This window comes from Triticum aestivum, chromosome 5B (assembly GCF_018294505.1).
Source record: "Triticum aestivum cultivar Chinese Spring chromosome 5B, IWGSC CS RefSeq v2.1, whole genome shotgun sequence".
In the NCBI taxonomy this organism is placed as follows: domain Eukaryota; kingdom Viridiplantae; phylum Streptophyta; class Magnoliopsida; order Poales; family Poaceae; genus Triticum; species Triticum aestivum.
In genome coordinates, this window is record NC_057807.1 from 219835913 (window position 1) to 219849059 (window position 13147).

Below are 13147 nucleotides of genomic sequence, written 5' to 3' on the forward strand. Positions count from 1 at the left end.
ACAATTCCTACTGTACATATCATTTCTACAATTTATATTGAGCAATATAAGCCATAGAAACTAGAAAACAAGCCAACTATGCATTGAAAACAGAATCTGCTAGAAACAGAACAGTCTGTAATGATACCATACTTCTGCTACTCCAAAAATTCTGAAAAATTAGGACAACCTAAGCAATTTGTATATCAATCTTGTGTAAAAATTTCAGATCAAAAGCACGCTTCTGTGATTTTCTAAAATTCTAGCAATGAGTGCAAAAGTTTCTGTTTTTAGCAAGGTCAAATCAACTATCACCATAAGCCATCCCAAAGGTCTTACTTGGCACTTAATTGAAACAAAACCTATAAACATGATTACTGCAGTAGCTTAATCATGTGAATGCACAAAAACAGTAAGGGTAAATATTGGGTTGTCTCCCAACAAGCACTTTTCTTTAATGCCTTTCTAGCTAGGCATGATTATGTCAATGATGCTCACATGAAAGATAGGAATGAAAACATAACGGGAGCATCATGAAGCATATGACTAGCACATTTAAGTCTAACCCACTTCCTATGCATAGGGACTTTGTGAGCAAACAATTTATGGGAAAAAGAATCAACTAGAATAGGAAGGCAAAACAAGCATAACTTCAAAACTTTAAGCACATAGAGGGGAAACTTGATATTATTGCAATTCCAACAAGCATATATTCCTCCCCCATAATAATTTTCAGTAGCATCATGAATGAATTCAATAATATAATCATCACATAAAGCATTCTTTCCATGATATATAAGCATAGAAATTTTACTACTCCCCACATGAGCAAAATTCTTCTCATTCGGAATACTGGGAGCAAACTCAAAAAAATAAATATCATGTGATGCATAATCCAATTGAAAATTAAAATCATGATGACAAGTTTCATGGTTAACATTATCCTTTATAGCATACATGTCATCACAATAATCATCATAGATAGCAAATTTGTTCTCATAATCAATTGGAACCTCTTCCGAAATAGTGGAATCATTACTAACTAAAGTCAAGACCTCTCCAAATCCACTTTCATAAATATCACAATAAGTTTCAACACCCTCCAAAATAATGGGATCATTACTTCCTAAAGTTGACACTCTTCCAAACCCACTTTCGATGATAGTCTTATTCATACTACAAAAGATATAAGTGAAGTTCATGGAGAATTCTACAATTAATATAGATTAATCAATATCCTAGCTCAAAATATATAAGTGAAGCACATGAAGCATTCTATAAAACCATACTCAAAAGATTTAAGTGATGCACATGAAGCATTCTACAAGTCAATGAAGGTCTATCTCATACTCGCATGGTGCATAAAGAAAAAGAAAAACACAAAGGACACATATCATGTGAACAAAACAAAAACCGAGGTATACCGATAATTGATGAAGAAGAAAGATGGGATGCCAACTGGGGCATCCCCAAGCTTAGATGCTTGAGTATCCTTGAAATATTTACTTGGGGTGCCTTGGGCATCCCCAAGCTTGAACTCTTGCCTCTCTTTATTCTTCTCATATTGATAGCTCCTCGATCTTTGAACACTTCATCCACATAAAACTTAACAAAAACTTTGTGAGATCCGTTAGTATAATAAAGCAAATCACTACCTTTAGGTACTGGTGTAAACTCATTCCAATTTCATATTAGCATTATTTCTACTGTATTTCAACTTCACCATGGTTCATACCCCCCGATACAACCCATAGATTCATCGAAATAAGCGAACAACACACATGGAAAACAGAATCTGTCAAAAACCGGACAATTTGTAGTAATCTGGAAACTTCATATACTTCTGTAACTCCAAAAATTCTTTAAAATTAGGAAAAACTAAACAAATTGTATAGAATATTGTGCAAAAAGTTTCATAACCTTTTGACTTTCCAGTAAAAAATGTAAATTCACGCGCTACAGCTAAAGTTTCTGTTTTTGCACTGCACATAGTAAACAAGCAATCTAATCATCCTAAATGAAAACTTGGCACATTATTTTTATTATACAATGGATATATACAGGAGAATAATCATTTTTGAGAAACTTCCATGAAAAATTCTACATTTTTTTCTCATGTCTGCTAGAACTACGTCGGTATTTCCCCAAAGAGGAAGGGATGATGTTGTATAGCGACAATAGGTATTTCCCTCAGTGATGAGACCAAGGTTATCAAACCAGTAGGAGAACCTCCTAACACCATGTAAACATCCCCTGCACACTAATAACAAATACTCGCAACCCGACCTGTTAAAGGGGTTGTCAATCCCTTTTGGGTACGGCGCCTCAAGATAGGCAAATAACGTGAGATAAAAGTGGTAGATAGGATAAATAGATCGCGGAATAAATAAATTGCAGCAAGGTATTTTTGTATTTTTGGTTTAATAGATCTTACAATAAATGCAAAGGAAAATAGATCGCAACGACAAATATGATGAAAAGAGACCCGGGGGTCATAGGTTTCACTAGTGGCTTCTCTCGAGAAAAATAGCAAACGGTGGGAAAACAATTACTGTTGGGTAATTGATAGAACTTCGAGTAATCATGACGATATCCAGGCAATGATCATTATATAGGCATGACGTCCAAGATTAGTAGACCGACACTTGCCTTCATCTACTACTATTACTCCACACATCAACCGCTATCCAGCATGCATCTAGTGTATTAAGTTCATGGAGAAACGGAGCAATGCAATAAGAACGATGACATGATGTAGACAAGATCTATTTATGTAGAAATAGACCCCATCTTGTTATCCTTAATAGCAACGATACATACGTGTCATTTCCCTTTCTGTCACTGGGATCAAGCACCGTAATATTGAACCCATCACAAAGCACCTTTTCCCATTGCAAGATAAATAGATCGAGTTGGCCAAACAAAACCCAAATATCAGAGAAGAAATACGAGGCTATAATCAATCACGCATATAAGAGATCAAAGAAGACTCAAATAACTTTCATGGATAAAATACATAGATCTGATCATAAACTCAAAGTTCACCGGATCCCAACAAACACACTGCAAAAAGACTTACATCATATGGATCTCCAAGAGACCATTGTATTGATAATCAAGAGAGAGAGAGAGAGGGAGAGAGAGAGAGAGGAAACCATCTAGCTACTAACTATGGGCCCGTAGGTCTAGAAAAAACTACGCACGCATAATCGGAGAGGCACCAATGGACATGATGAACCCCTCCGAGATGGTGTCTAGATTGAATCTGGTGTTTCTGGACTTTGCAGTGGCTGGAATTGATTTTTGTTGACTCCCCTAGGGTTTCTGGAATATTGGGGTATTTATAGAGCAAAGAGGTTGTGCGGGAGGCCAACGAGGAGGGCACAACCCATAGGGGCGTGCCTGGGTCCCAGGCACGCCCTGGTGGGTTGTGCTCCCCTAGGAGCTCCTCTTAGGTGCTTTCCTGGCCATCTGGATGTCTACTGGCCCAAAAAAATCCATAAAAAGTTACGTTGCGTTTGGACTCCGTTTGGTATTGATTTCCTGCGATGTACAAAAATATAGAAAACAACAACTGACACTGGGCACTATGTCAATAGGTTAGTACCAAAAAATGATATAAAATGACTATAAAATGATTGTAAAACATCCAAAAATAATAATATAACAGCATGGAACAATTAAAAATTATAGATACGTTGGAGACGTATCAGCATCCCCAAGCTTAATTCCTGCTCGTCCTCGAGTAGGTAAATGATAAAAACAGAATTTTTGATGTGGAATGCTGCCTAACATGTTCATCACATTTTTTTCTTTATAACATGGACATTTGGACTTTATATGGTTCAAAGCTAGTCTAGTTTTGACATGAAGACTTTAATACTCAAGCATAGCAACAAGCAACCATGTCTTTCAAAATATCAACACTAAAGCAAGTTATATCTACCCCATTATGCTCAACCATTGATCCATTCATGAAACACACTCGAATATTAGCTACACCCAATGCTCAAATACGATCATAGTGCCCCTTAGTTGGTGCTTTATAAGAGAAGATGGAGACTCAAATTCTAAATAAAAATTGCATAAGTAAAAGAAAGGCCTGTGACATCCCAAAAATTTCCAAACTTTGGAATGTTAATAATAAGATATTATTGAGTGAATTGCTATGATTTTCATGGGAAATTAAAACCTTTTAATTCTTGTTTCAAATATTTCATCCAATTGCTTTTCTTTTGGACACCTATGAAATATTTTGAAACCACAAATATAAATGGAGGGGAATAAAATGACTTTCTCAAAATGTGGCGAATAAATATGTCATTTGAAGTTCTTTTGAATTTGGATTTCTATTTGAAGATGGATCTTATTTGGAGTTATAGTGTCATATAAATATTTCCAAATTACTAAATAAATATAAAAAGAGAGAGGAGATAATATGACTTCTCCAGAACTATGATTGGAAGTATTTAATATTTCTTTTTTGGAATTTTTGGCATTCATAAGATACTAAGAACTATGTTGGTAAAATTATGAAGCCCATAGTGCATTATCGAAACATGTACATACACAAAATTATTGCTTATTATTTATGAAACCACTTTTCCTAGGCTAGAAATAATCAATCAGAATATGTGAACATTTTTCTCAGATCTAAATAATAATTCTGAGAGAGCGAGCAATTTATTCATTGATTATCTAGCCTAATATTGTTATTAGTTATGCTTTCTCTCTATCAGCCCATCTAGCCCATCCATCTCTTCTATTGTTTTTTTTCTCTTTGCCTTGGGCCACCTTTCCCACTAAGGCCCATTTCTCTTTCACTTAGCGCAGGCCCATGCGCTGGTCTTCCTCTACCTTTCTGTTCGTTCAATCTTGAGGAACACAGAGACAGAGAACATGCATGGCACCTCCACCTTTTCCTCTCCTAACCACAGACATCCTTTCGACTTTCCACCAACACGAAAATTAAAGAGGAATGGAAGGAGAACCCATTCCGGGAAGGGCGCTGATAGGCGCCGGTGCGCCGGCCGAAACGTTTCGGCCGGTCCAGCGCCAGCCGTTCGATCTGACTAACACGGAGGCTGCGTAATCGCTCCATCTGGACTGGGTCATCGTCTTCCTCGCCCCTTGCGAATCCCCCACTCCTCCTCCCCCGCCCGACTCACTACCCACCCCCCCTGCGCGCCGCCGAACCTCCTCCCCTGCTGCCGGCTCGCTGCCTCGCCGTCGTCGCCGCCGGTCGCCGCCCTCGCCGTTGGTCGCCGCCCTCACCTATGCCGCCTTCGTGCGTTTCTCCCCTCTGTGGATGCAGCAGCGTGCGCCCATGGTTGCACCACCGTGGTTGCAGGCTTGCAGCTCCCGGGGAGATGGCCGCATCTCCGGTGGCGCCGGCCGCCGGCCGCAGCACTTGTCGTTGTGCTCGCTTGTACCTCGCCGTGTGCCCACTCGAGGCTCTTGCTAGTTCCAACAAAAAACGACACCGGTTTGTAGCAAAAAAGTTTATCGCTTCCAGCAAAAAAAAGCTTACCGCTGCAGCCCGCCGTCGTCATTGTAGCAAAATTGTTAACTGGATGTAGCTTCTGTGGTTGCCGATTGCAGCAAAAAAATGACGTGGTTGTAGCAAACACAAAAGAACGAAAAAAGTTTTTATCGTTTTCAAAAAAGCTTCCACTGTGGTTTGGAAAAGCTTCAATCGTGTATAAAAAGCTTCATCCGTTAAGAAAAAAAAAGCTTCAACCAGACCTGCGACCAGAGAAAAAGTTGCAAAACATGGACAAAAAAGCTTCAACCGTATATAGAAAAAGCTTCAACCGGCTACCGGCGGTAGAAAAGCTGTGGTTGCAGCCCACGGTCACCTCGGTCATCGCCGTCACACACCCCGGTCTCCCGCGGGGTTGCATCAGCGTCGCCGTGGTAGCACCCCGTCGCCCTGGTTGCAGCATCTCCCGTGGTCACCCCCTCCTCGGTCGCCGGCGAGATGGGATGGTCACCGCGCAGAGCCATGGACAAGCTTCGAGCGGGGAGAGGGGAGGCGTGGTGCGGCGACCGGGGGGCGGGCAGGGGGGAGGGAGGGGGAAGGGATGGGGAAGGGGTGGGGAGGAGGGGGCAGAAGAAGAGGGGCGGCGCGCGCCCGGGAAGCTGCGCGAGGAAGAGGGAGACCGGCCCAATCTTCAGTCGGTGCGCCGGTCCCAACCGTTTCCCTTCCGGGAATTAAAACCCAACATTGTTGCGTTATTTGGACGCACGGAGCCGTGAAACGTACACGTACAAAACAGCCATTAATGGCCACGTTGAACCCCTTGATCTACCTGTACCGACCTCCCCTGACCCTCTATAAAAGCTTAGGGCGTCGCCCATAATCTCCTCATTCGAAGCCCTCTCTTTCAGGAGCATATACCCCTGCCCATCGTCGTAAATTGCTCGCCGGAGTTGCTTGACACCGCGGCTGTTCGTGGAAGTTTCCGGCGAGTTCCAGGTGAAGCAGACATTCTAACTCTTCCATCCTTCATATCTCGATATTGCGCATCTTATGGACCCTGTTTTCTTTTGAAAACTCGCAGTCGGAGCACAAGTTCTTCGTTGTCCGCTTTCGGTCGGAGTTGCGCCCAACTCCGGCGACATCTAGCAGCCACCTGAAGGCGAACCAGGAGCCGACGTCGTGTCCTGGAGACTCACCCCGACTTCCTCTCCCTTGTCCACTTCTCTTACGTTGCCGGAGATCACCGCATCACCTCGCATCCGAGCCGCCGCTGCCGGCCATCTCCATCTCCGGTGAGGCCAGCCCTCTTTCTCTGTTAAAAAAACGAAACAATATTAGCCTATAGAATTCTGCCACGTGGCAACTCTTTTTCTTACCTTGTTTCTTTCCAGAAAATTAGCCCAACTTAGAAAAATCACATCTTTTAAACCGTTTATCCAAATTTGACAAATAAGATATCCCTGGATAGATGCAGACCTCTAGTTTATTATAAAAACTAGTAGAATGCTCGTGCGTTGCCACGGGCTTTTAAAGTATTTTGCTGAAATTAGTATAAACATGTATAGAAAAGATAAACTGTAATAATTGAAATTCATTTCCCGGTGCAATGTAAGTTGATTAAAAAGATAATTTAAGGGCATCTTCGATGCTGACCCGCAAACCGGACACCACATTCGTCCATGGATCGGGAACCAGTCCGTAGACAATGATGCGAGAGCCGGTCATCCAACCGTAGCCGCAAATGTCCGTAACAGTCTAACTTTAAACATGCTAAAAGAACGGTCAATTAAGAAAAGAAACAAAACGACACCTTCCGCCAACACAAAGCTAACATGTTACATGCACCTTCGGCCAACCAATGCAATGCATTGCAATCAGCTTCCGCCACACACTTCAGCAAAATCATTGCCTTTGGAGAGAAAACATAGATTAACATCAGTGCTTTTAGCGGAAGGTGTTCCAATATTTCGGACAAACCATGTATTTAATAATAATTAGAGCTTTGTACTAAGTAAATCATATTTGGCTAGCTGTGTCCCTTCCGCCAAATCAAGCTAGCTAGCTTGAAGTCTTCCGCCAAACATCATGCTAATCAGTTATTGATCACGTTCTTCTTTCGTCGAATAAGATCGGTCTTACGCCATCCTGCACGGACAAGGGCGCGTGGTGGCTTTTTGTCGGCCAGTCGGATGTCTGGGCTACGGCAAGCTCTCTTTGTTTGTCTCGAATTTGTGAGAAAAGTGTGTTCGGACCCGTCGGCGGACCGATGCAGGGTCGCGTTGGACGACAAACAGCGTTCGAACGGCGCGATCCGGATGCTTGCGGGATATTTGAGGGTCCGCTTTTGAAGATGCCCTAATGATGTATACAAAGAGAGCAGCGATCCGACTAAGAATATAAATTATAATTTTAAAGGCAATCCATAATTTTAATCCACTTCATGGCCCTCATTTCGTGGTGTTTCAGTCCAGTCTCTCGTCATTATGCCAGTGTTTATGTCAGTTGATATTTTCAAAGTATCACCCAAATCTATCAGCTGTTATCTCTGATGTACAAAAGTGAAACTTATAAAAATATAAATGATATTTTATATTACGGATCCTCTATATTAGAGTACATGCATATAAACAGAATTAACTAACAAAACTGTTTTTATTTGCCAGAAAAACCTTCATGGGACGCGAAGGTGGAGCCCACAGTGGAATTTACATGGAAATCCAAGGCCCCACTTCGATGCAGGTTCTTTCTGTGGCTCGCGATGCACAATAGGTGTTGGATCTCGGACAGGCTTGCTAGGCGTGGATTGGACCATCAGGACGGGTACCCTTCTACACTCAGCATGAGGAGACCATTGATCACCTTCTCATCGGTTGCGTATTCGCGAGATAGATTTGGTCTGTCATCTGTCGAACCTTAGATAGACCACAGTGGACGCCGAGTCACGACTCGAGACTGCGGGTTGGTGCGCCGTCACAAGTACAATAGGTTCCAGAGCAAAGGATACACGAGCAATCTTACTACTCGTATTGTGGAAGATATGGAAGCACCGGAACATGATGGTCTTTGACGGCGCCCCCTATCTTCACGGGCGCTCGTGAGTAGAATTGAAGCTGAGGGGCGCGCATGTAAACATGCCTGAATCCTAAAAGGTAATGTAGAGTCTCTCTTTGGAGGGCAAGCTAGGTGGGCAGATGCGAGAAGTTAGGCTAGAGTAGTTTGTTCCGGCTTGATCGGTGGAGTTGGTCCATATGTAACATGTACTTGTCAACGTGGAGGGGTTCCTTTTCCCATCCTCTTCTTGAATATATAGTACGCACATTCGAGAAAAAAAAAAGAAAAACCTACTCAGACAGTAATTGGTTTTTTGGCAAGGTGAGGCAAGTAGTAAAACTTCTTTTTTTTTCACCTACACAGACCGCACAGCGGGGCCTCTCACTTTCTTCCCTCACAGCCAGTGTGTTCCTCTAACTCATATAGATTTATCCTGTCACCGGTGCCTCCCTTTCCTCAACGGCGTAGCCCGTATTCTTCTCCCCTCCACGGTGGTGGCCGGTTCCCACCTCTCCCCGCCATCTCTCCTCCACGCCACTGGCGGAGCCCGTCCCCTTCTGTCCCCATAGCCTTCCTTGCCTCGACGGTGTCGCCCGCATCCTCCTCTCCCCGGTACGGTGTCGCTGTCCTCCTTCTCTGGCCGACAAACTCTGGCGCCGCCGCATCGAGACCGAGCCAGCGCGCCCGCCGGCTCTGGCATCTTGGTCAACCAAATCGGGGTGGTCGGTGCAGAGGGACTCGCTGGTCTACATCTGGCACAACGGTGTGGCGCGGCGAGGCGACGCCCTCGTCGTCGGGCAAAGTCTTCTACCGCAGCCGAGCCATGCCAAGGAGTACACACCGTCGCGCTGAGGGCGCCCACTATTAGACTATGTATAGCTTCTGTACCTATGTACGTATATGATACATATTGTAACACAACCATTATATATAATGAGATAAGCCACCCCTAGAGGGTTGTGCTGGTTCCCCAAAACTTATTGTCTTACATGGTATCACGCTAGGTTACGATCGCTTCCGCTTCTAAACCCTAATACCCGCACCGCCGCCGCAGCCGCCGCCGCCGCGCCACCGATCGCGCCGCCACCACCGGTTCCACTGCTGCGGGCTTCCTCCTGGCCTCTCTTGCGGCTCTGCTCAACCTCCCGCTCGATGCCGTCTCTGTTCCGGCTCCGATCGGAACAAGGAGCATCGGCTCCGTCTTCTCCACGCCGTCGGCGCCCTCGCTTGGGCGTGACCTCGTGGTCCACACCGCGGCGCCGCCGTCCGCTGCGGACTCCGCAGGCGTCGTCCCGCCGCTCCTGCCGCAAGCGGATCACACTGCCCCCGCTGGCGGGGTTGGCGGCGTCCGCCCCGGCCGCGGGCCTTGCGGCGTCCGCACCGGCCGCGAGCTTTGCGGCGCCCGCCCTGGCTGCGGTCCTGCCTCCTCCCGCATCGGCTTCGGTGCCTCCGGCTGCCTCCATGGTGTTTGCACCCCAGGCAGCCTCCTCGATGGGATTGTCTTCGCCGCCGCCGTTTCACTTCGGTCATCTCATCACCATCAAGCTCTCCGCCGACAACTACATCTTCTGGCGTGCGCAGGTTCTCCCGCTCTTGGGGAGTCACTACCTGCTAGGCTACGTCGACGGATCGCTTCCCTGCCCACCCGCGCTGGTAGACAGCGTGCACGGTCCGGTCTACAATCCGGCCCATCGCATTTGGACGGGGCAGGACCAGGCGAACCTCTCCTCCATCCAAGGGTCGCTCTCGCCGGCAGTTGCCGGCCTTGTTGTCTTCGCGAAGACGTCTCATGAGGCCTGGACCATCCTTGAGCGCACCTTTGCAGCGCAGTCCCAGGCTCGTGTCTCTGCACTCCGTCGTCAGCTTGGAGAGTGTCAGAAGCTTGACTCCACTGCCACTGAGTTCTACAACAAGGTCAAGGGCCTCGCCGACACATTGGCCTCCATTGGACAGCCCCTCACCGACTCCGAGTTCAACTTGTTTATTGTCAATGGTCTTGATGAGGAGTATGATGCTTTAGTCGAGATCATCAACGAGCGGGGCAACTCAACACCCATGCTGGCACACGAGGTTTTCTCTCGGCTCCTTCTCACTGAGCAACGGGTCGAGACTCGCCGCACCAGGGGCACTGGCTCCCTCTCGGCCAACGCCGCCACCAAGGGTGGCCGCTCTTCTTCATCACCCCGGTCTCCCTTGGGGCTGCCACCGTCGCCCGCCTCGGCCCCCCCACCTACTGCGACCTTACCGGGGGCTGGCGGTCCACGTGTGTGTCAGCTTTGTGGCCGCGATGGGCACTGGGCCTCCAAGTGTCATAAGCGCTTCCAGCGAAGCTTCCTTGGTCTTGGCAATGACGGCAAAGATACACACAACAATGCCCGTCAGGTCGCCATGGCTGATCGTCCCGCGCCGCAAAAGCAACAGGGACACACTCAGTCCTACTCCATCGATCCACACTGGTACATGGACTCTGGAGCGACAGAGCATCTAACCAGCGAGATGGGGAAGCTTCACACTCGTGAACCCTATCATGGCTCCAACAAGATCCACACCGCCAATGGAGCAGGTATGCACATCTCTCATATTGGTTAAGCATCTCTTCTCACTAGACATGCCAATAGGAGTCTTCAGCTTCGCAATGTTCTTCGAGTTCCATCTGTGACCCGTAATCTTCTTTCAGTTCCTAAACTCACACGTGATAATAATGTGCTTTGTGAATTTCACCCTTTTGATCTTTTTATTAAGGATCGGGGCACGAGGGACATTCTTCTTAGTGGGCGGTTGTGCCAGGGCCTCTACCGTCTGGAGCATCCCGGTGTCGCTCGTGTTTTCAGTGGAGTTCAGGTCTCTCCGTCATAGTGGCATGCTCGTCTTGGTCACCCGGCCACACCTATTGTCCGTCATATTTTGCGTCGTCATGAGCTTCCTAGTTTGTCTAGTCATAAAGATGTAGCAGTGTGTGATGCTTGTCAGCAGGGGAAGAGTCATCAACTTCCTTTTTCGGAGTCCAGTCGTGAGGTGAAACATCCTTTAGAACTTGTGTTTTCAGATGTATGGGGTCCTGCTCAGACTTCTGTCAGTGGTCATAATTACTATATCAGTTTCGTTGATGCTTATAGTCGCTTTACCTGGCTTTACCTTATTAAACGCAAATCTGATGTGTTTGATATTTTTGTTCAGTTTCAAAAACATGTTGAACGTCTTCTTAAGCACAAAATTGTTCATGTCCAGTCAGACTGGGGGGCGAGTATCGCAACCTCAACTCTTTCTTTCAGTCGCTTGGGATAGCTCATCGTTTAGCATGTCCACATACACATCAGCAGAATGGTTCAGTCGAACGTAAGCATCGTCATATTGTTGAAGCTGGTCTTACTCTTTTGGCCCATGCATCTGTTCCGTTTCGGTTTTGGAGTGATGCTTTCACCACTGCATGCTTTCTCATCAACCGTACTCCTACTCGTGTTTTAAACATGAAGACTCCCATTGAGGTTCTCCTTAATGAACAACCTGATTATACCTTTCTCAAGGTATTTGGGTGTGCTTGCTGGCCGCATCTTCGTCCATATAACAAGCGCAAGCTTGAGTTTCGTTCTAAGAAGTGTGTTTTTCTTGGCTATAACTCTCTTCATAAAGGTTACAAATGTCTTCATGTTCCCACTAATCGTGTCTATATATCTCGAGACGTCGTGTTTGATGAGCATGTTTTTCCCTTTGCCAACCTTCCTGTGTCCACTGTCGAACCACCATCCCTGCATTCATCCTCTGTTGCTTCTGACCAATTTGATGATGTTGCATACTCTCCTTTGCTGTTACCTAACCATGGTGCAGGAACCGGACGTGGAGCTCGTTTGGAGCTGTTGGAGGATTCACCATCATCATCGTCGTCTTCTGGTGGGCACGTCGATCGCCCTATGTTGCATGGCATCGATTCGCGTGCCCATGCATGGTCACCCGACGAGCCCGTCGCGCCGAGCATCTCCACTGCTCGGTCCGTTTCGCCAGCAGCCGCCGAGTCGCCCGCGGCTCGGCCCGTCACGCCGTCTTCGCCTGCGGCTCGGCCCGTCACGCCGTCTTCGCCCGCGGCTCGGGTCCTCACGTCGCCTTCATCAGCGGATCGGCCCGCGACACCGGCCGCGCCACGGCCCACTATGCCGAGCTCGCCATCGGCCCGGTCTGTGATGCCAGAGTCGCCAGCTGCTTCGTCTGCTCTGCCGGTTTCGCCGGTGGGTCGGCCTTCTTCGCCAACCGAGTCCGAGGCTACCGTGACTGGCTCCTCGTCACCGGCTGACTCGTCAACGTCGCCGTCCTCCAGCCCGTTGCAGGCTGCTCCGTCGACCTCGGTGGTTCCTGTGTCCCGACCACATACACGCAATCGCAGTGGCATTTCCAAACCTAAGGAACGTAAGGATGGTACGGTTGCTTGGTTGGCTGCTTGTTTGGCTGCTGCTGTTGCGGATCCATCTTCTGAGCCTCGCTCATATCAGGCTGCCCTGCGCATTCCACATTGGCGAGAGGCTATGGAGCAGGAGTTTCATGCTCTTCTTTGTAACAAGACATGGACTCTCGTTCCTCCACCACCACGGGTAAATGTTATTGACTCAAAATGGGTATTCAAAGTGAAGAAGCATTTGGATGGAT

General features: G+C 46.9%; 1 long non-coding RNA gene across 1 annotated transcript; it reads left to right on the forward strand.

Annotated features, from left to right (window-relative positions):
• The first annotated feature begins 6236 nt into the window (after positions 1-6236).
• On the forward strand, positions 6237-9492 carry LOC123111081 (uncharacterized). Its single transcript, XR_006454081.1, has 3 exons — positions 6237-6457; positions 6543-6753; positions 8125-9492. It is a non-coding gene; the product is annotated as an uncharacterized lncRNA (long non-coding RNA).
• Positions 9493-13147: the final 3655 nt, after the last annotated feature.